The 23,356-nt window shown below is 48.7% G+C and overlaps 1 long non-coding RNA gene across 1 annotated transcript; it reads right to left on the bottom strand.

Annotated features, from left to right (window-relative positions):
* Positions 1-6,994: 6,994 nt before the first annotated feature.
* LOC148755152 (uncharacterized) lies at positions 6,995-22,286 on the bottom strand. The gene is made up of 3 exons (XR_016018852.1): positions 20,733-22,286; positions 18,985-19,063; positions 6,995-17,018 (listed from the first exon to the last, which is right to left on the bottom strand). It is a non-coding gene; the product is annotated as an uncharacterized LOC148755152 (long non-coding RNA).
* Positions 22,287-23,356: the final 1,070 nt, after the last annotated feature.

Raw genomic sequence — 23,356 nt, 5'->3', positions numbered from 1 at the left:
TGTAGGATGTGTGTGTGTGTGTGTGTATCTCATTAACTCAGAAGCTCCTCAAGGGCAGGGACCTTGGGTCTCACTCCTCCCTCAGCTCAGAGCCTGACATACAGCAGGCGTCAGTGTTTGTTGTTTTGATCTGGCTAAATTATCTCAGGGGTCATTCACAGCTCTCTGGCTCAAGCTGCCTTCTACCTGCACTTTGATGGGTAGAGTGGGCCGAGTGGGGAGAAAAGGAGGAAGGGGGTGGAGAGAAGGGCAGATGGAAAGGTAGAGGCAGGAGCGGGGCATGAAGGGGGCCAGCAGCGGGGGGCGGCTGAGCCTGGCTTTCCCGAAACTGAGTGAGGCTGGGCAGAGGCACACACATTCAGAAAGAGCTTGAGGCAGAGGGAGAAAGTGGGAGATGAAATCAGTGACTATAGTCACCAGATGCCAAAATATTCAGCCTGCTCATGAGTCTCCCTGGAACGCGTCTCTAGAGAAGCCCATGGAAAAGGTCCTTCATTCCGGTTCTAATTAAGAGACCTCTTTGATGTACCGAGCCACAGGAAAAAGAGTCACAGTGACTAACATTTTTAATGTCATTAAAATAATTAAATTACATAGCCATTTCTTGCACCCCGCCTGGACTTTTTTCAACCCTCTCCTTCAAAATGAAACAGTGCAAAGACATCGAGAGTTAGAGAGAGCCCGCAGACAGACCATTTTAACCGCCACTCCTGGCAGAGGGCTGTAATGGGCTTCACAATCCATTTGAAATTGTCCGGCTATTTGGTACGCATGCTAATAGACATAATGCCTCCGATTTTAATGGCCCCTTCCTACCTAGCAACCCAATGTGCTCTCTCTAACATTCTCTTTTTATACATGGAAGAGGGGGGAAGTATTCCTAGCCCCATTTTACAGAAGTAGCAATTTGACGATAGCATGGTAAGTGCTAATAGTCACTGTGTGTTCATCCTACCCAGGCACTGAGCATTTCATGCATTATCCTTTACTCCCCTCAACAACCTTTGGAGACCTGAGCCAGGATTCAAACCTGGGCATTCTGATTTAGAACACATATGCTTAAACACTACGCTATGTCATTTGTTCACAAATATTTATTGAGTGTCTACTATGTGCCAAGCACTAGGCAGGGTCCTGGGGTACAGTGGTGAAGGAGGAAGCCCAGTCCCTGAACTGGAAGGGATGGCATTGTAACAGGAACACAGACCTAACAATCCAAGAACATAACAACTTCATATAAACATATGAGCCAGGAAGAAAACAGGCTGATGTAATCAAGAGTATACGGCAGGTGGCTGTAGAGCGAGGGGCCTCCTTGAGGAGGTGACATTTAAATGTCAACTCGAATGACAAGTAGGATCCATCTCCTGGAAGATATGGGGCAGATCATTCCACACAGAGGGAAGCATATGGGACTAAAAATGTTCACATTATTTATCTCAGTAATTCCACTCCTGAATATCTGTATTAAGACAGTAATTCTTAATACAGAAACAGAAATTCACCATAGCTTATTTTTCATAACGAAAAAAACAGAAATGACCTAAAGTCCAGTAGGAGAAAATTTCAAAGAATCATGACACATGAGCTTGGTGAAATATTACACAGTCAGTGAAAAACAATTGTATAGGCTTTGGTTCTGGCTGGCAGCACACCTGACTCTACCTTTCCAACTGATTACAACTGAAAACCCAGGTAAAATAGATACAATGACTATCAGAGCACTCTAAAAATAAAGACGAACAAGCAGAGTGGAGAGAGAAGTCAAAACTCGAAGAAATACAGATGTGGCAGTGGGTGTCCTAGGCCCCTCTGCATTCTCCAGCTTACGTAAATATCAGGGCAGCCAAAGCCTGGAAGTGTGCACATGGGGACAGATGAAATTCCAAGACAAAACATTTTCTTATTTAAAAGAGTAAAATTTTGTCTGGATACAATGCAGTTTTCCCCATGTTAATTTATTGCTAGTCATGTTAGATCCTCGGGTACCCATCTATGTGTTCAAACAACACTCGTTACATGTTGGGTTTCCAATGCCCCTCACTTGCCAGCCTGATCAGCTTGCATCTGCAGTAAGTCTCCCCAGTTTGCAAAAACAAATACAGAACTTTACAGTTTATAAACTGTACTTTGCTTCCCTGAGTCTCACAACATTTCTGAGGGCTGAGATTAATCTCCCCCAAAGAAAAGGGGGCTCAGAGAGTTGAGAGCGCTTTCCCAAGTGGGTGGGACTTGGGGGTGTGGAAGCTCTTCTTTATGGAGCCGCCCCAGCTCTAGGATGCAATGGAATGGAAGAGGTCCATCTTGCAACTCAAGTGCAACAATGGATTCAGCCTAGAATTATTGGGTGAAAAGTTGTTAGGGAACGAGAGAGTGACACAATGCCAACGTATCACCCCACAAATGACGAATCGCAAAGGAAAAAGGGCCTCAACGTGAAGCCATCTTGCTATTGCCCCCTTAATCAAATGATTAGATCACCAACAGCGGTCCAGCTGGATGCGGTGGGCTAAGCCCCCAACCTCATCTATGAAGTACCGTGTTTCCCCAAAAATAAGACCTAGATGAACAATCAGCTCTAATGCATCTTTTGGAGCAAAAATTAATATAAGACCTGTTTTTATTTTACTATAAGACCCGGTCTTTATAATGTAATATAATATAATATAATATAATATAATATAATATAATATAATATAATATAATATAATATAATATAATAATATAATATAATACCGGGTCTTATATTAATTTTTGCTCCAGAAGACACATTAGAGCTGATTGTCTGCCTAGGTCTTATTTTCGGGGAAACACGGTAGCATATCGGCAAAGAAATCTAATGAGGCTTCTAGCCCAAACTCCCAGTTCAGAGGAAATACAGGGGACAGAGGAACATATAAAAGCCACAAGGACCCAATAAGACAAATCCAAGACGGAGCATCCGACAAGACAATGGCATACAGGCTTCAGAAGGTTAATGTCATGGAAAAGAAAAAGAAAAAGCGAATGAACTGTTCTAGATTAAAAGAATTCGAGATATACATAACCAAATGCAGCCTGTGTACCTGAATTAGATCCTGGTTTCGAGAAAACAGTGATAAAACACATTCTTAGGACAATTAAGGAAATATGAACATAGACTGGATAGCATACAGTTAAAATAATTGTTCATTGGGATTTAGATGTGAAATATCATAATAGTCGGAACTTATTTTTTCAAATGATACATATACGTGTGTGTACAGTAGACAGATAGAGATACAGTCATACAGAGAGACAAATCAAATACGGCAAAATGTTAAATTGAAGCTTGGTGAAGGGAACAAGTTTTCAACTTTTCCGTACATCTGACAAATTTTCTTAAAGGTTAGTGGTTCCAGTTTCCATAGCAATTCATTAGTGTAGCCATTCAATACATGACAATGAGCACTTGCTGTATACAGCCCAGTATTGTGCTTGAGCTGGTAACTTCAAGCCTGCGGGGGCAGGGCCACCGACCTTAAGAAACCCACCACCCACGGGAATGGGCGAAGACATGGCCCCTGGAACCAACTTAAGCCCCAAATCTGAGGCTTTCCACTGCTTCACACATACAGTTTTTGCAGGGGTACTACTATCCACTGGCTGTTTTCCTGAATTCAGTGTAATCTCTAATACGTACGTAAAAACTGCATTACTTAAAAAAAATCAGAAACATCAGGCTTGAATGCTTGCCTAGTTCTTCAGCAAGTTTCCAGAGCTCATTAAGCAGTGGAGATTATTAGAAAGGATCTCATACACTTATTAATTTTGTTTTCCAGTGACTCAAAGACCATCTTTGCCAGCCTTTGCTAAATCTGCAAAATACGTCAGCATTTTGATTGCTAATTAGTGTACAGAGAGAGAGAGAGTGGCTTCAACAACAATTTCACATAATAGAGCGGATTTAATTGAAATGCATAAATTTCAAAAACACTCTAATTTGCAAATAGCCTCTTGGAAATCTTATTCCTATGCCAAAATATTTGTAAGTTGCACACAAGCAACTCTGGCACCTCCCTAATTCTTGCATGTCTTTCAAGGTAGAACGTCTGCACTTCCCCACACACCACACTTTCCGCACCGTGTTTTCATATTCTGTTTACTTGTCAGCAAGCCCTCTACATTGGAAGGCATACACTCATGCACTCACTCATCAGCTATGTTCTGACAATCTGTAAGTGTCAAGGCTCTGATCTAGAAACTAGAGATACAATGGTCAACAAAACCCATGAGCTTAGAGATACAACCATAACAAATTGCAATAACACAGTCAAAATCAGGCTCCCGGATCTATACAAAAATGCCCTATTTGCATTGATTCCCAATGAAATCCCAGTAATTTATGTCTGCACGTAATGCTTTAAAAGCATAACAGGATTTCAGGGCTAGAAGGGTCCCAGAGATCACATTCCCCAGGCCCACCCCCTTTTCAGGAAGCTACACAGGACCTGTCCTTGCCATGATGGGTCACAAGAGGGCCAGAGGGCAAGGCCAGCAGTGCCTATGCCAGTTCCTAACGTTCCATTGGGCAAAGCAAGTCACCTGCCAACCCCCAAACCAAGGGGCAGTGAGGAACTGGGAACATACACCCGATCGGTCTCCCGATGACCAGTCTTGCGGTGGAGGTGCCATTCCCTCTGCCGTCTACTCTTCTTCCTCTGCTCACTCCTACTGTTCCTCAGACTTAACCCAGATCCCGCCTTCTCTGAGGCGCTCTCACTGGTCCGATGCCCCTTCCTGGGTCCCCGGGAGCCCTCGGCTTACTTCTGCTGTGGCACCAACCAGGGTTTATTGAAATCGTCTGTTCACATATTCGTCTCTCTGCCTGTGCCCCAGCCCATCGGCTTCTCAGACACCTCACTGCAGCCACCCAAAGCCAGTCCAGTTTGCATTCTGTGCCGTCACCTGTCCTGGCACTGCCTGCCCCACACCATCACTTGTGACAACCCTTTCTCAGATCTGACAAGGGCCTCAAGATATCTTCTGGCTTCAAGCCTGCTGGCTTCTCGAGGAGTCACTGGCCCAGCCTCCTGTCCAGCAGAGGGATCAGCTCCAGGCCTGTAGGAATGTCCCTGCACCACTCAGGACCACAGGTGGCTTCCCAGGCACCCACCGGGGCAGTCCCACATCCTAGCTACTACTGTTATATAATGTAAAACCACCCCAGACTTAGTGGCATGAAACAACAGCTTTTGTATACTCACAGATTCTGTGGGCCAGGAAGCTAAGAAGTCAGTCGGAGTGGCTCCTCTCTTATTTTCTGATTACTGGGAAGATTCAAAGGCTGTGTTACCTTGGGCAAGGTGCTTCACCTCTCTGTGCCTCAGTTTCCTCATCTATAAAGTGAGGATGACATCAGTACTTAAAGCATCATGGGGAAGAGCACATGAATTAATGATGTGTAAAGGGTTCACAATTGTGCCTGCATGTGGTAAGTGCCATATAAACTTCTGCTCTTCTGACAGTTTGTTAGAATTAGTTCATTCAAGTCTCACAACAACCCTTTGAGGCAGGTACTGTTATCCTGCTTGTTTTATGGATGAGGCCCCTGAGGCACAGGGACATTTTGCTGGTCTAGTATCTTTGGAAGATGGGGCTCTGGATGCTGCCAGAGAAGGTGCCTCAACGATGACAAAAGAGGACAGACAGTCCTTCCTGCAGAGGGAGCAACCTTTGCAAAGGCCCAAGGTGAGCCAGAGCATGGGGCACATAAGGAACTGCCAGTGGAGTGTGGATGGAGCCTGGAAATCAAGAGGGAGTGGTGGGGAGACTGGAGAGAAAGTCGGCAGAGCTTGGTAAGGCCCCTGTGCCCACCCACAGATGAGCATTTATTTACTGGGTTCCTATCATGTGCTAGGCCATGTACCGTGTCTAAGAATATAAGAATGAGTAATTCTGTCCCTTCCCTGAGAGGTTCTATCAGTTTGGATGCATTTGGCTAGAATTCAGAAAACCTGAACAGCAATGACTTAAGGAAGTAAAAGGATTTTCCTCACATAACAGTAAATCCAGAGCGAGGCAGTACAGGGCTGACGTAGTAGCTGCTTGGAAGCCACTGGGGGCTCCATCCTCTCCCTGTCTTTCTGCTGTGCCTCATTAGCCCGTTAGTCCACCAGGCTTTAGGCCTCATGGTTGCAACACGGCTACTGCACCTCCAGACATCACACAAGTGTTCCAAGGTTCCTGGTTGGTCCTGTGGGTGGCTTTACAGGTGGCATCCCCAGAATTCCTGCCAAAAGGGAAACTGCTGAACAGCAGCTGCATCTGAGCAGAGATCAGGTAAACTGAGGACCTAGCACATGACAGGTCTAAGAGGAGGCTGCATTACCCCTGGCGCGGCTGCTTCGCCTACCTGTGGAGCCTGTGATGCAGCGGGGGCTCTGGCCAAAGTCCTCATTGTTCCTCCTCCTGCCCCCACCTCTCCTCCTGCTCAGAAATGTTCTTCTGTCTTCCACAAGCCCTGCCTTCAAAGGGCAGCCTCCAGGTGACCTGCCACCCAAGTGCTCCTGCTTTGGTGATAGCCCAGATAGGCAAGCAGCCCTCCCTGGGCAATTGTACACCACACACACACACACACACACACACACACACACACACACACACACGCACAGCCTGCCTCCCACCAGCTCTCCTTCACATCCAAAGACCCTATCTGTAATCGCCAGGAAGGAACAAATCATCGAGGACACACATCCCTGGCCACCGGGCCCTGCTCCCTGTGGCAGGGGCCCCCTTGGTTTGCCTGGAGCCCCTGCAAAACCAACTTGACAAATACCTTGCACCCCACATGTCCACTGCACGGGCACACCCCTGTCTGCCATCCGTGGCTGTCTTCTGGAAAGCCCAGCTCCTCTGAGGGGCCTGGTTCCGCTCAGCCCCTCTCTCCAGCACAGCTGCCACCCTGCCCCTTCTCACCCAGATAAATAAAACACACCTGCCCAAAAGGCCAGTTGGCAACTGAACACCTTGATGGCTTTATTAACTTTCCTGGGGAAATCCCATGCCCAAGTACGTACAGAGAACCCCTAAGGCAACCCCAGACCCTTCCCCTGAGACTTTCGCTCACCCCCCACTCACCCAGGCCTGCTTTCCAGTTGGTGATCTGAGGCCTTCATTTTGCTCTCTGCAGCACCATCTGAACTTGAGGCAGACGTGCTGTCAGCAGAATAAAAACAAACTGAGACCTGCTGCTTCCAGCAGCCCTGTGGCTCCAACATAGTTTATCTTGGGCCTGAAACATTGCAAAGGAACGTAGTCCGTCCTTTGCCAGGGACCGGCCTGGAGGAGCGCCGGCCTGCGTGTGCTTCCTGCTGGTACCCACTAGGACGCCTGGAGCCCACTCAGGCCACAGACACTCCTTCAGAGTGGCCCTGGCCTTCCACGGCCAGCAGAACCTCAACGGGCACACAAGCAAAAAATAACAAGCCCGAAACAGGTCGAGGAGCCACTCAGACCTCCAGTTGGGGAGCTGGGATTTGCAAATTCAAAACATGCCTGAGAGCCACCATGTGCTTTCAATTTCCCTGTTACGGTAAAAGAAGAAAGAAAGGAAAAAAAAGATATCGAAAGCGTGGATCAGGAGTCACTCAGAGAATGCTCCCCAAACAATTCAAAATGGCATTTCCTGAGATTAATTTTAAATGGACAGTTTGATATTCGATTATCACAATCCCTTCACAGTATAGAAAATGAGTGGCCCGGGAAGTCCCCAGAACTTGTAATATAAGAGCTCATCAATCTCCCATCTGCACAGGGGCAGATCTGAGTGTAGGGTCCTTACCTACTCTGGGTTTGCCATACTGTCCCCATTTGTGGCCCAGGCTTCCGAGTGCCCAGCCATATCCATGGGGATGTGACCTTGGAACCAAGCATGGGGCCCCTCCGTGACCTGGGCAGGAAATGGACAGCAAGGACCTCCCCAGGATGGAGAAGCAGGATGGTCTCCAATAGCTACACCGCATGTCAGCCAGAGACAGCGGCAGTCCCGCCCTGGCCACCTGATGCAGGTCCTCTCATGCAGCGTTGACCCAGAACCAACTGCCTTGGGATTAAATAAGTCCCAGGTGTTCTGATCCTGGGAGGGGAAGGGATGACTCAAGATGGATGAGCTATTACAGGGACCAAGAAGAAAACCAAAAATGATGTCATCATATTTGTACTTCAAAAATCAAAGAAAGAAGCACACCCAAGTCTGGGCTGCAGCTGTTTGGGTGACTGGCCTGACGGCCATTTCTGCTTTCTCCTGCCTGGCCATGGGGTCTGTTCTCACCCGCCTTCCTCTGCACTCAGGCCTGGGGTGTCAGTAAGGATGCGAGGGGCTGCAAACACAGAACCCCCCAACTCAGACTGGCTTACGTCATAACGATTCAATGTCTCACAAACTGGAAGCCCAGTCCTACCTGTGTTGGCCCATCCCCTCCCCTGGCCCCACCCCAGGCAGGCCATGGAAGGGCCTTGCAGCCTTAACAAGAGCAACATGTACAGGAAGAAGGGGCCATCTTCTTCTCTGGAACCTCCTTCTTGAGAAAGAGCAAACCTTTCTTCCCAGAACCACCCCTCACCCCGGCTCCCTCATCTCTTGTTGGCCAGATTGGGTCATGCCTGCTCTCAAATCAGTGCCAGGAGGGGACATTGGATCACATGACCAGGCCTGATTAGTGGGAATTAGGGCTGGTCCTGGGGTCAGGGCAAGTCCCCTCCTCTTTAGTCATGTTGGGGCAGGGGTTGGGGAAACACCTGAGCAGACGTACGGTTCTGTCAGGAAAGCAGGAGGACGCACGCTGGCATGTGACCGACAACGCTCACTGTACCCAGTAGACGTGAGAGAGGAGCCCTGTGCCAGTTTCCTGTGGCTGCTTAACAAAGGGCCACAAACTGGTGGCTTAAAACAACAGAAATGTATTCTCCCATGGCTCTGGCGCCCAGAAGTCCCAAATCAGTGTGTCAGCAGGGCCGCGCTCCTCTGGAAGCTCAGGGAAGATCCTTCCTGCCGCTTCCCGCTTCTGGGGTGGTGGGCAGCCCTTGGCTCGTAGCCACACGGCTCCAGTCTCGTCCTGTGTCTTCACCTGCACGTCTCCCGTGTGTCCACGTCTCTGGCTCCAAGTTCCCCTCCTGTTACAAGGACACCAGTCAGACTCGATTCAGGGCCATCCTACCCGAGTGTGATTTCATCTTGACTTGATTACAACTGCAAAGACCTTATTTCCAAATAAAGTTCCATTCACAGGTTCCAGGTGGACATGAATTTGGGGTGGGGGGTGGGGGTCACTATTCGATCTATTACAAACCTCAAGTGAAAGAACAGACTGTATGAACCACATGCCGCGAGCAGGCCTGGTTTCTAGGCGGGGCCATCTGGGGAAAACTGAAAAGCAGGCACAGATCCTCTTCTCCTGCCAGAGGCCCCTCCTAGAAACACACAGGTGGGTGCCCTCCTCCATGCCCGCCCCAACCGCGTGGAAGGAGAGGGCTGCAGGGCCGTTTCTCCCCTCCCCCTGATTCTGCAAGCTGTGCTTCCGGTTTTGCTAAGAATTGCCTGTCGCTTAACCTCAACTCTGTGCAAAATGGTGGCAACCATCTACCCTGTCGGCAATGCGTCAGTCGGGCTTGGTTTCCAGTTCCCCGCAGTTCCAGTGCTCAGTCTTCACACTCTGTCAGGCCGCAGCGAGGTGAGCTCCTCACCACCTAACATTAGAAGAAGCAGCTGAAACCATCTCAAGACAAAACTATAAGGCAGGCACAATCCAGCCAGGGAGTTCTCCATCCTTCTGTTCTGCGCACGTTCTCCCATCTCTGCCGCCACTCCAGCATTTATTAGTAAGTTACTTCCCTGCAGGTCTTCTGTCTCCTTCTCTGTAAGGGGAAGGGGTGTGTCCAGGAGACAAAGAGGAAAATGGCCTGCTACAGAGCCTAGTGCAGAAAGCATGCTCAGTCCTGTTAACTGCAAGCTAGTAATGCTGTTGTATGGCGATAGACACAGAAGTAGTCAGAGCTCACATACAAGGTTCGCAATGCCTGGCTTCAAGTGTGACATGTCGCAGGAAGAGTTGCATTTTAAATGAAAAAAAGCCTTGAAATGGTGACATTTCCAGTGGCTGGTGGACAGTGTGGGGGGATGCACAAGCAGGGGCAGCAGCCCTCTGTAGTAGCTGGGAACAGGGAACTGAGGGACCATCTCCAAACAAAGCCATCCTAGGAGGGGAGTGCCAGGCTGGGCCTGCCTGGACCAGCTCAGCATTCAGAGTACAGGGCATGACAGCGTCTGTAGCCTGAAGCCCTATTTCTGATGGTAGGAGGCTGCTGATACAAACTCTGGCCTCACCAGGAAGGCCCAGAAACTGGGGAGAGAGCCCAAGGAGGTGCCCAGCAGCTCCAGCAGGGAGCTGAAAGGTCCCTTTTCCCCACCCCAGGGCCTAACTGCTCCTCCCACTGTGGCTGGTAAATTTGGTGTCAGACACTTATATGCTGGTAAGGGTTAGGGAAACACCTGAGCAGATGCCTGGAACCACCCAAGGCAGCTGGGGGAAAAAAGAGTCAAGGTTAGGGATGGAGTCAGGGAAGGACTCAGAGCAAAGATCCAGCCAGAGGAACAAGTATCATCAGTACCATTATCACCATCATCTATGATCATTGAATTTTTATCAGGGATTAGGCACTGTGCTTTAGAGTCATTATTTAATTTAATCCTCAGAACTACCCTGTGAGGTCAGTATTATCATCCCCATTTTACAGATGAGGAAACTAAGGCTCAGAGATGGTAAATCAACTTCCCAAAGCCACCAGGCAGTGGGTGATCCAGGACTCAAAGCCAGGTTTGCCTGCCTCCAGAGGATATGATCTAAACCATTATCTCTTACTGCCTCCTAGGGCCCGTCAGTAATTACAGGAGCAGATGGGTCAGGAGCTGAGTGATTACTCAGAAAATTCCAGAAGTCTCTGTGGCTCCTCTTGGCCACATGCCAACTTTCTGCAGTGTAGTTAGGTCAGACTAGTACAAGGGTTCTGTCTTTGGGCAACAGCCACACAAAAGAGATGTTACCCACAGTTTACATAGTTCGCGTGTAAAATGAAGGCACTTTGAGCCCCACCTCAACACCAAGATGCATCCAAACAAAACGGAAATGCACCTCCACTAAGCCCTGAAAAGGAATGAAGGTCTTGAACCAATGTCTTACCTGAAGGGGCACTTGTATCAGACGACACTCAAGACTTCTTTAAAACATTCTCTATTCTCTCCTGGTCTCACACACAGCAACATTTGTTCTCCACTCTCTCCCCACACTCCCACCCCCGTTCTCAGATCCGCGGCCTTCTGCCCACTCTTCCTCTGTGGGTAGTAACCAACTCCCTTCCCGTGGCTTCTTTCGTTCTGCTTCTGGACCCTTCACCTCGTTCACCAGGGAGAAGACCAGACATTCAGGTGCTGCAAACAAAGGTGGCGTGAGGAAGCTTGTAAATATCACATCTTTCGCTATCTCCATCTCAATTGGTTGAGGAAACTGAGGCTCAGAGAGGGCAATGACAGCTACAAGAAGGCCAAATGGGGACCTTGCCAAATTCTGAGCACCCAACTGTCCCCCCTCCCTGGACCTCAGCCTCCCTAACAAAACAAGGGAGAGTCCAGGCGACCCCAACATTCCTCTCCTGATAACTCAGGCCTGTGAGGGGCAGGTGCTAACATGTGGAGAAAGCCTGGACGTGGGTTCTGGACCTGACTCTACCACCTACCAGCTGTGACATCAGGCTTCTCCTCGGAGCCTCAGACTTCCCTTCTGCCTTGGGGTGTTGGGACAGATGGCTTGAGCTGGAGGCTGGGGTGCCTTCCTGCTCTAATACCAACAAACCTTTCTGATGTTCTACAACTCTGAGGTCCCTCCACCACCAAACATCTATGAACTAATGTGCTTCTCCAGCTTTCTGCTGGAAGGAAAAAACTGAAACATTAAAATCCTTGTGGTGTGGAGACAAAAGGAATTTGAGCTCCAAATACCCTTCCTTAAGAAAGAACTCCTTTCCCACAGTCTCCTGTCAGTTCCTTGAAGCTAAAATTCACAGTGGGTTTTCTCTTTGGAGCATCCTGACAGCTTGAGAAGGGAAACAAGATTTTTCAAAGAAAAACCCTCCAGCAACATTTTTTTTTTGTTTTTCAAGGCTCTGTTTTCAACACGCAGGTTTTAATCTTTGCAAACCTGAAGCCCAGACTTCAGAGAAGACAAGGGAAGCTCTAACCCTAAGAACAACGAGCCAGTGCAAACATTCCCTGCATCCTGCAGTGATCAGTTGTGGACCCGCTAGAAACCCCCGCCATCTGTTCCTGCAGCTTGTGGGGGGAGATTTGCCTTCCTTTTACACAGAATTAAGATCTCATTGTTCCTAGCTTGGAGAGGCATAAACACACACATACCACCCAGAAAATGAATCTGCAGAAAAATCTCCAGTTCTTACAAGGGGTCTATAATTCTCTCTCTCACAGTGGTCACTGTCTCTCATACTTTTGTGTGCACGCGAGTCACTTGAAGACTTTTTTCAATGTCTCTTCTGGGTCAGGAGGTCCGGGGAGGGGCCTGAGCATCTGCATTTCTCACAAGCTTCCAGGTGACACGGAAGCTGTTGGTCTGCAATCAGTTTTGAGTAGCAAGGGCTCAGACCACAAAAAGCATCTCATCATATCACAAAGCAAGTGGTCTGGAGGTAGAGAGACGCAGGGCTGTTTGCAGTTCAATCATGTCAGCACGCTTGGTCAGTGTCTGCAATTTTCCTGGAAATAGCTTATCCTCACATGAACGATTCCTAACAGGATGCAGAAGGTGGCTCTTTCCCCGTGTCTGTTCCTTTTACTAGGAAGGGAACAATTTCCCCAGAAGTCACGTAAGATGCCCCTTAATGTCTCATTGGCCAGCGCTCTGTCTCATGGCCATGGAGGCTGCAAGGGAGCCTGGGAAAGTGAGCATCTGGTAAAACGGAATGAGATTACTATGGCAGGCACTTTCAGCAAACAAAAAAAGGAAATGGCTGCTGGCTGACCAGCCAGCAATATCTGCAACAGCCACCTTTCAAATACTTGAGGCCACCCCTACATTCTCTGTCTATTGGGGACCAGTGGAAAGAGACAAGGGTCATGCCAGGTTTTCAACATGGAACAGATGCTGGCAGTGGGAGGCAACCCTCGTCTGTGACACAGGTGGGACACAGCTCAGGTGATTCTCATCTGGGGACTCAGGTGGGTCACAGGCCAGGTGCCCCCATAGCCCAGCCAGAGCACGAGCCCTGCAGCCCCTCCCGTCAGGCAGCTGGAGCCAGCGCCAACGACACACCCAGAGTCCCCTTCTCCCTTCTTCTGCAGGAGCGAACACATCATGTTTCCTCGTATCCTGGATACCACATCAGGGACACAAAGCTGAGAAGTGTATCTGCTGAGCCAACTGCTAGCAGTGCCAACAAAACTCGTCCCGCTGCCCCACAGAGCACTGAGTGCTGGGAACCAAGGTATCAGTTTTTCCAGAAGCAATACGCTGCCCCTTGGAAACAAGGGTTACCATGGTGATGTTTTCTACCTGGGCAGCTCGGGTGAGGTTGGAAATAGAACCCACGTAAAGCAGCCCAGCACAGGGCCCGTGGGCAGAGGACAGGCAGGTTGGGAAAGTCACTCCTCTTGGTGTCCTGATGGGTTTGGACCTTCAGGGTCACGTGGAGGCTCTCCATGAGAGACGTGGAAGGGCCCCACTTTGCAGTCAGACCTGGATTCCCAGGAGGTCAGCCTGGTGAAGGAGTTTCCAAGCCTGGGAATCACTTCCCAGTGAGTTTGCTCATCTCTGATGGAAATGCGATGGTGTTCATTTTAACAACTGTGTCCAGTGAGCAGGCTGGTTCCCTCATTTCCAGGTTCTGGGTCGGGGAGAAGCCTCAGCGGCCACCTGATAAACATTTGTGGGTCAGTAGCTTTTCTCTCTCAACTTCCGGCATTTGCAGCCAACACTGAATGTGTGGAGGGGAGGACGGGAAGCAGCAGCACACCCCTCTCTGGGGTCATGGATTAGACTGAGCTTCCCATGTGAAATGTTGTGAAATGTATGGTCGGGTGGGGACTTCAAAGCCACAGGACGAGCTGCGTGCCCCTACCTGGAGCATCTATTGCCTCCATGGTGAGTATCTTCATTTCCCAGGGGCTGCCAAGGACCACAAATAGGGTACTTAAAGCAACAGAAATGTATTGTCTCCCAGTTCTGGAGGCTGGAAGGCCAGAGTCAAGGTTGGCAGGGCCGCGCTCCCCCTGAAGGTTCTGGGGGAGGAGCCTTCTTTGCCTCTTCCGGGTGCTGGTGGTTGCCGCAATCCTTGGCATTCCCCAGCGTGCAGCTGCAGCGCCACGGTCTCTGCATCCATCATCACATGGCCTTCTCCCCACATGTGTCTATGTTTCTGGCTTTCTTCTCCTTGTCTTACAAGGACACCAGTCACATTGGATTAAGGGCCCCACCCCACTCAAGTATGACCTCACTGCAATTTACGTCCACACAACAATGTTTCAAATAATCTCACATTCTGGTGGTTAGGATTTCAACATATCTTTCTGGAGGACACAATTCAACCCATAACAGCAATTTTAAAACATTGTTTTTGTGTTGAACCCAACATGGGTGAATGAGGGAATCAAACATAAAATTCATATGAGCTAAAATGAAGACCCTCACACCCGCAGCAGGCTGGACCCCAGATCTCCTTCACCCTCCTCTGTCTTTGCGGGTGCTTGGGGAAAGAGATCAAAAGGCAGAGTCTGGAGCCAGAAGAACTCATTTTTTCATGTATGGTGGGCAGGCCGCTTAGCCCCTCCGAGACTCATCTGAGATGAGAATAAAAGCGGCCAAATTATGTAAAGCTGGAATCAATTAGCATGATGGCTCACAAGCTCAAATGTGCCTAGACCCTTGAGGGTGTCAAGAAAAGAATGTGAAAGAATTTGAAACAAGCGGACAAGATCCCCAGGTGTCCTGTGTAGAGCACCCTCCCAGGTGTCTGCCTTCCTAGGGGCTGGTACCTCTCACTGTCTTTGAGCTCTTTGACAACTCTGTAAGTTGTAGACACTGAGAGCAATGCCAGTGACGTAAATCAGTTTTGTCTGGTGGACTGTCACTGCTCGTTGCCCTGTGACCGATGACCAGTTGGGGCATCTATTTGTAAGTTCCTTTCAGCATTCCCGGTTGACTCTATGTGTGTTCTTTGAATTTTCCTTTGAACTGGTTGTAACATAATACTACAGGTTTCCCCATTAAATGATGAGTTACGTAACTCATCACGCAAGAGTTAAACGGACATGCGTTCATTTCATATTCTCTGGGCGTCATGATTTCAACATTTACAAAATTTATCTTTTTAACAGGCACAATAGGGCAAAGTACTTGAACGTACAAGTTCCAGGAAAGTTGTGAAATGTATGGTCACAAATCACAGCAGTAATAATAACAACAATAATAATCATCATAATAATAATACCAGGATGTGACACATGCAGGGATCCGGTCACTCAAACGTAATCTCCAAAGGGATTTGCCAACTGTTCAGGATTTGATCAGCAAGGGGCAAATTCTCAGGTGGCCAGCAGGCTGCAGGAAGGCCAGAGAGCTGTATTTCAGCTCCACAAAGTGCAGAGCAATGAGGTTAGGTCTGAAAGATAGCAAACAGGATCATAAAAGCATCACCACTGGCTACATGGTCGGCCTCGTATGTGCCAACAGCCTGGAGCCAGGTTGCTGAGATGTTGCTGACAGCCTGGTGGATAGAGGTCCAGGGCTGTGGCCGTGCAGGGGCTGTCCAGCATGATAAATCCACATCCATAGATAAGCACAGCCCGCCTTCGGCCTGCAGGGACTCCACCCTCCTGCTTGTCTTCCCAGATGGAGGAGGCAGAGCCCCTGTTGCCCCACAGAGTAGAAGAATCTGTACAACTGCAGTCTCCAGAGCTGAGGCTAGGGCAGGCCCATGCAAAATTCTAACTGAAGAGGCCCATGGTCTTGGTCATCTGTTGCTTTTTCCTCCTGGGGTCATCCTGCAATGCTCCACAGCTTGGGACAGGAAGTGCCAGCCTTGCGAGGTTAATGTCAAGAAGTCCTGTCCACAAGACTGTGCAAAGAACCCAGGCTTGGGCGTGAGGCTGACCTGGGTTTGAATCCCAACTCCCTTCCTTGCCTGCTGTGTCTCCTCGAAGGAGGTGCTCAGTTCAGTTTCCTCAGACCATAACAGGAGAATAAGAACAGTGTGCCCCTGGTGGGTTGTGGAGATTACCTGGGAACATGTGAAATGTGCTGAAACCAGTGCCTGGTACAGAGCAGACTCTACCTAAATATGGGTTCCCCACCTGCTCCTTCTTGTAGAGTGGAAACACTAGGATTATGTCAGTTCTCAAAACACTAGACAAGATTTGGCCATGCTTTAATTCTGGCTCTGACACATACTCATTTCTGTTCTTTGGGTCTTTAAAATAAGGTGACCTGAACAAGGTAAGGGATGTATGCATTCAACATCACCATTTGTCAGGACCTGGGAAAAAGGAGTTGCTTTCCTCAGAAACGGCTGCAAAGTTTCAGCAAAACACTGCTCCTACTCTCTCTTCCTCTTGACCTTCCCCCACATAGATGCTTTTCGGCTAAACAAGAAGTTCTGGGTGGAGCTGAGCAAATCTGAGGATGGCTCCTCAGAGTTACATGCAGAATTTTCTATAGCCCTCACTGTCCTCTGGAAAACAGCCAGCATCTCTGCAGCATTTCCAACAAACAGCCTCCAAAGAAACAAGTCACAGCCCTTCTTTTCCTCACTCAGATGCTTGGCCGGTCTCAGGAGTCAGAGACCAGATCATGGGCTCCCCAGAGCAGGTGTGTGGCTTCAGCTGTCCCAGAGCAGCTGTCCAGATGTAGGTCGGCGTGGGCAGCTGGCCTGTTATTCAAGGTGATGGAATTCTGTGGCCTGGAAAGCTCACTGCATCCAGGAAGGAATCAGCCTCCCCGTTTCTGCCAAATGGTGAAAATATTAAGTGAAAAACAGTGTTGAGAATCAAGGGGAGCTGGGGGGCAAATGTGTCCTTAAATAACTCCCAGTTTGCACCTCCAGTTACTCTTCACCCTGAACTTCTGGTGGCAGCATCAACATCAGAGAAGGCCCCAGAGAGCAATTTCTTTCCCTCTCCTATGAAGACCACACTTCTTCTGGAAGACATTTCCCCTTTGATGACTATTCCAAGAACGCAAGGAGAGTTCGTATTTTCTTATGAAAGTGCCTCCAGACTGAACGGTGCTGGTGCAGACACACCAACAGCTAAACAGAGTCATCAATATGCTCCAGATGTGAACATCAAAACACAAAAGAGATGTTTTTAAAATCACCCCTACCCCACCAAGAAGGTCCCACTCAAGAGCTGTTTCAAGTGCATTGGAAATGATTCCATTAATTGTAACCCACGTATCTCCCTGCCTCTGAGGAGCTGGATAAGATTGGCACTGACCTTTTCCCAGGGTCTGTAGAAGTCCACAGCTCTGGGAGAGCAGGGGAGTGTGTTAATGCCCTCAAGGTTACCTCTGGTCCTCAGTTTATGGTTGATGCCCCCCCACCTCCTCCCACACACAACCTCTATTGCTCATAAAGCTGCCTCAGACCCAGATTCTGCAGTTTCTACACACACACACACACACACACACACACACACACACACGCACGCACACACACATACCACTCATATGTAGCACTTATATGTTTATAGATTTTTACAGGGTAATTGGAGGCAAGGAGTGAATACCTGGGCAGAGATTGCTACCTGTTCACCACAATTGGCTCCCTTCCTCTGGGCACAGAGACTACATTTCCCAGCTTCCCTTGCAATTGGGTTTGGCCATATGACAAGTTCTAGCCAATGGAAGATGAGTAGAGGTGAATTGCCACTGGCTATGCATATAACAGAATAGTCTTCAGCAATAAGGAACAAACCACTGACCCATGCTACGTCAGCATGAACCTTAAAAACATTATGCTCAGTGAAAGAAGCCAGACACAAGAGACCACATACTGTATGATTTCATTTATATGAAATGTCCAAAATAGGCAAATCTATAGGAATGGAAGGCAGACTAGTGATTACCTATGGGGTAGGAACAGGGATTAATAATAAATGAGCTCAAGGAATCTGTTGGGAAGGTGAAAATGTTCTACAGGTCCTGAAAATTATTGAACTGTACTCCTGAAATGGGTAAACTTTATGATACTTGAAATATATCTCAATAAAGCTGTTTTTCTTTTTAAAAAAAGAAAAAGAGGTGAGCATGCCACCGCTAGGACAGAAGTGTAAAAGCCTCCCACATGCTCTACTCTAGACCTTTTCCCTTCAGGCTGACAGACGCAGACAATGAAGAAAATGAGGCAGAAGGCCCCTGGGCCCCTGAATAGTACGAGGAGACAGTGCTAGGAGCAAGACGTGATCTGCCCTGTGTTACAGCCAGGAGCCCACACAGGGTCATACAGCCCATGCCAGGGCAACTGCGCACATTTCCATGTGGATCACGTGCTGGCTCTTTGGCCACACCACTACTACAATGGTGTTTCTTGGCCAGAAGTTCTTTCGCCTTCCCCACGTCTCAGTGGGTCCTCTCTTCCTCTCCACCCTTCCTCCCTCTGCCTCACCCCTACCTCTTGAATAGTCCTCAGGAATTCCAGATTCTTCTCTATTATGAGGAACATAACTGTCAGTAGAGATCAAGCAAGACGGGTTGTTTTCAGGGTAACCACAGGCGAGAGAAAGGAGGTGAAGGACTTGTCCCTGTGAGAGTTGGGGGGGGAGGGTGCTAAGCTGTGGGGTGGGGGGAGGTGGGAAGCTTATGATGTCAGACTCTATTAAACTCTCTGACAAGCGTCCGGGCAGAGCTGAGGCCACTTAGCCCCATGCACTAACTGAGAAAGGGCTGTGAGCAGGCATCGGTCTGGACACACCTGTTTCCATCTCAAGCATCCAAGTCTTTCCATTTCTCCAGAACCAGGGTGGTGTGAAGGCAGTAGGACACAGAACATTCTTTGAATCATACAAGGGAAAAGGTATTAAATATTAGCATGGAAGAGACACCAAAACAAAGAAAAGCCTTTGAAAGGTGCATATTATCTACAACGAGCAAATGATTTTTCAAGCATCATTGGAACTCTGGAGGAGCAAAATCCTGGAAAGTTTCTATGGCATAAGCAATGACAAATGGAAGTTAATTTTATAAGTGCCATTGTTATTCACAGAAGGTGTTTACAACGGTTTGGGCATTTACTTTATTCGATGTGTTGTGCTGCCGCTGTCAGGCTCCAAACCCTGCAGAACCCGCCCCTGCAAACAGCAGCCTCCCTCTCCTTTCTCCCCAGAGTGGCCTTAGAGCAACCCTTGTCAGACCTCCCTGGATTACCATGGCTTCCGCCTAACTGCTGTTCCTGCCTCCTCGCTTTCCTCCCCCAACCCACTCTTCACTGCCAGCATGATCTGTTTAACCCACGCGTATAACCATGTTGCTCTCCTTACAATCCCTGGCCACCAGGATGAAGCTCATTCCCCTGAGTGGAGCAGAGTCACACTGTTCAGTTACTCAGGTTGTGCACTGCACTGTTTAGGGGTGCTCCTAAAATGGCACACTGCACAACACACCCATCTGTGCCCCATGGTCCTAAGTGTAACATGGAGAGATCTTCAAGGTATTTAAATCCCCCAATCGCTCCGGCCTCACCTGTCACCATCTTTGACAGGCACCTTTCTGTCTAACCACTTAAAATCCCCAATCATGTGACCATGTGCCTCCAGGACTTTCCACATTCTGTTCCTCAGCCTGGAACAAATCCCACCTCCCTTCTTTACCCAGGAATTTCCCATTCGCCCTTCAAGCTCAGTTTAGCATCACACCCCCTAGGAGGCTGCCTCTGTCTCCCTCACTCAGTCCTCTATGCTCCCCCCCCCCCCCCCGCAGTCACCAGAGTGGCCATAATTTCTTTCATGTCCTATCAAAGCAGAGACCCGCCTGCACTGTGACTACGTCATCGCTTTGGGAGGTGAGAGGTGAGGTTTGGGCTGTCCCTGGAAGAGCCAGAAGCACTCACCAATGGTTCCACCTCAGCCAGGAGGATGGCCAAGAGGGAAATGCTGAGAGAAGTCAGAGGGAAACTGAGGCCAGGACAAGGGCCCTGGGCAGGCAGAGCAAAAGTCAAGGTCAGTACCACGAAACTGGAGGAAGTTGGCAGGTTATTGCTGGAAACACTCAGTCCCGGCCCCCTCCCTGCCACACCTCCTCATCTCCACCCCAGCCTTTCCTAGACGCAACCAAGAACCGCTGCTCACCCAGGGCCAGGATGACACCTGCTGAGTCAGCCCTGGGAGGGGCCGGGGCTGGCAAGGGGTGATATGGGCAGGTCGATGCAAACAGTGGGAGACGCTGCAGGCCCAGGAGCTGGTACAGCAAGGCCGTTATAATATAAAGCAACACCACGGGGCCAACAGAACCACAGTACACGTGCAGCTAATCCCCTTGAAGTGAGATGCAGGACCTCATCTCGGCTGGAAACACAATATCCTCTCCTCAGACCGCAGGCCGCTTGGCCCACGGGCAGTGGTAATGAACACCCTGGAGAGAGCATTCTAGTTTACCAAGGAGAGATAATAAAAACGCATAATTACGGAGATTAAAATGCAGCCGTAGTGATCAACTGAGACTCACCAGAATCTTTCCGCTGGAACGATGAAAAGCCTCCAGATGGGTCTTCCATACAAAGGTCAAGTAATTGCATTCTCTCTAAAGGGAGAACTCTCCTTCTGTGTCCACACAGCAAATACCCACTTGAGAGTGCAAGCCTGGAAAGCTCTGTGGGGGCGAGTCATAACAACTTGGCTGTGGGGGAGCGGAGCTGCACTCAGAGAGAGCCTGCCAGGACAGTGGTGACAGCCTCTTCTTTAGGAAACCGGGCTCTTTTTATTTGATTTTATTTTTTATTCTGTTCTCTTCTGCTTTTTAATGAAATGGCTGAGTTCAAAGCTGTTGGATCTATACTGGGTTTCTAAATCTTGAGCTTTTTTTTCTTTAAATGAGAAACACACCACAATGGAGACATTTTGCTATGTCTATTAAATGCAGACACATCCAGAGAAAACAAATGGAAAGGCAGACATAACACAAGTGTGTGCATCAGTGTTACATGCATATGCATTAGCTCATGGCCCCTTAAAGTAAGTCGGTTTCCAACAGTCTTTCATTATGCAGAAAGGGGAGTGTTTTCCACAGGCGTTCTCAGCTAAGGGGAAATGGTTCTGGCAGAGACTTCCTCTTACACCGTCCTTACTGGGTACTCCCCTCCTCCCTGCCTGCTTTCCTGTCTGTATAAACTGACTGGTTCTTCCGTTTGGATATTTTGTCCCTCACCTGTTGGGCATGAAGAGGTCCATAAGAAGCCTCCCCAAAACGGTCACTTTGGCATGTGGATTATTTTGAGCTGAAGGCAATCAAGACACAGCAGTTTCAAGAAAAACTTTTACCTCTCCCTTCACTGCCTAAAAGAATTTAGATAGAGGCCCTGGCTCAGAAAGACAGCCATTCACAGGTGACTTTTATCGGAAAGACCTATCTGTACGGCAGGCAAACATCTGCTCTTCTCATTGTCCTATAAATCACCCTCCTCCTCCCGTTGGAAGCCCCAGGCCTCTGTCCTATTCCTTAGCTCAGGATGGCATATAAGACTCCATGGACGGGCTGCCTTTGGTTCTCATATTTTATGGGGCTCCCGTCTGTGTGAAATTAAATGTTTTCCTCCTGTTAATATGCCTTGTGTCATTTTAGTTATTAGACCAGCCAAAAGAACCTAGAAGGAGAGAGGAAAATTTTAAACACCACCTCTCGCCCCCTCTTTCTCCCACCACCACAACAGAGGGCTTCTGGAAGAGCCAGGACGGTTGTTCCAGGGATCCCCTCACACCCAGCAGAGGTGCGAAGGGGCCTGAGTGTCATGCCCATCTCTGTGTCCCCAGAGACTGCACAAGTCTACACGGAAGGGCTACTCAGTGTACTAATGAATGAATAAATGAATGGCAGCCCCATCTCTCCCTCCCCACATGCAAACCCCAAATTCTTTCTGTTCAAGCCCTAGCTTGAGAGGGACACAGGTCCAGACTGGAGAAAGGGAGAGCAGCAGTTAGGATTGCTGCTCTGGGAAAGTCTGACCCACGAACCACACACCTGGCCCCAAATAGGTGTGTGGTTTGTGGGTCAGATTGATGTGAAAACCGGGGAGGGGCAGAAGAAGGGGGCCCCAGCAATGTCCCTTCAGAAGGGCTTTGGGTCATCATCTCCTTTACCTACCTCCCAGGGCTCTGCCCTACAAAGCAAGCCCCAGTCCCAAGCACAGAGCCTTCCACCGGCCATTGACACTTTCAGAAAGAGCCAGGTACTCAGAGTGTCTCAGCCTGACCTGGGCCCCTGAGCCCCACTCAGCAGGAAGCAGGGAGACCCCCCTTCCCTCTCCCTTCCCAGGCTCTGCTCTGCCACCCTCAGCTCCCTCCTTGCCCTGGGGAGGTTGAATGAGGGCAGCTGCCTTTCAACAGCATGGAAATTCCTTCTTCTTTGTTTTTTATTTTAATGAAGCAAACCAGATGGAAAAGAGAAAACTCAAACAGAAATGTTTTAAAAATAATGACTTTTTTGTTGTTAAAAAAAATCATGTTTATTAAAAAAAAAAATCAATCAATATAAAAAGGACCAAAAGATCCCTTCAAAGTTACAGGAGTATAAAATAATAAGAACTTGTGGTTATTCTATTTTGATATACCTGCATTTCTGTGTTTGGCTTCCTGCTATGAAAGATGAGGGAAATACCAGCTTTCTTCTCCTCCCCTTCAAATCTGGTTCCTGGCATCATTAACACTGACCAGGTCCCTAACCCCTACGTTCTGTTCTAGAACTTAGTTCTGAGAGTTGTGGAGTCTTACTGCCAGAAGAGAATGGATTCTGTGCTCACTACCAATCCTTTCGGTAGGGTGCCTTGTTTCTGAGACCTGTAGTTAAGATTCCTCCAGCTTCTGTCAAAAAAGGCTTTTCGGACCTGCCTGCCACAGGCTTAAAGACGTCTGTTGACTTTTATACCCCAGGACCACTGGGTCACAGTTCCTTTCCCTCCAACCTCTGTAGCCCTTGGCCACCATCCTCAGGCGCTGGATGCTGCGGGGGTATTTTGTCTTCTTTTGTTTCCTTTGGCTTTGTTGTTTATAGGGTTCTGCCTTTGTCCTGGTGGTCAGTAGCCAACTATGATTATGTTTCCACACTGACCACTCTGTGTATTATTTTTCCCCTGGGAT

This window comes from Rhinolophus sinicus, chromosome 15 (assembly GCF_057876585.1).
Source record: "Rhinolophus sinicus isolate RSI-liver-muscle chromosome 15, RSI-T2T, whole genome shotgun sequence".
Lineage (NCBI taxonomy): Eukaryota > Metazoa > Chordata > Mammalia > Chiroptera > Rhinolophidae > Rhinolophus > Rhinolophus sinicus.
This window is presented reverse-complemented; position numbering and strand designations above follow the sequence as displayed.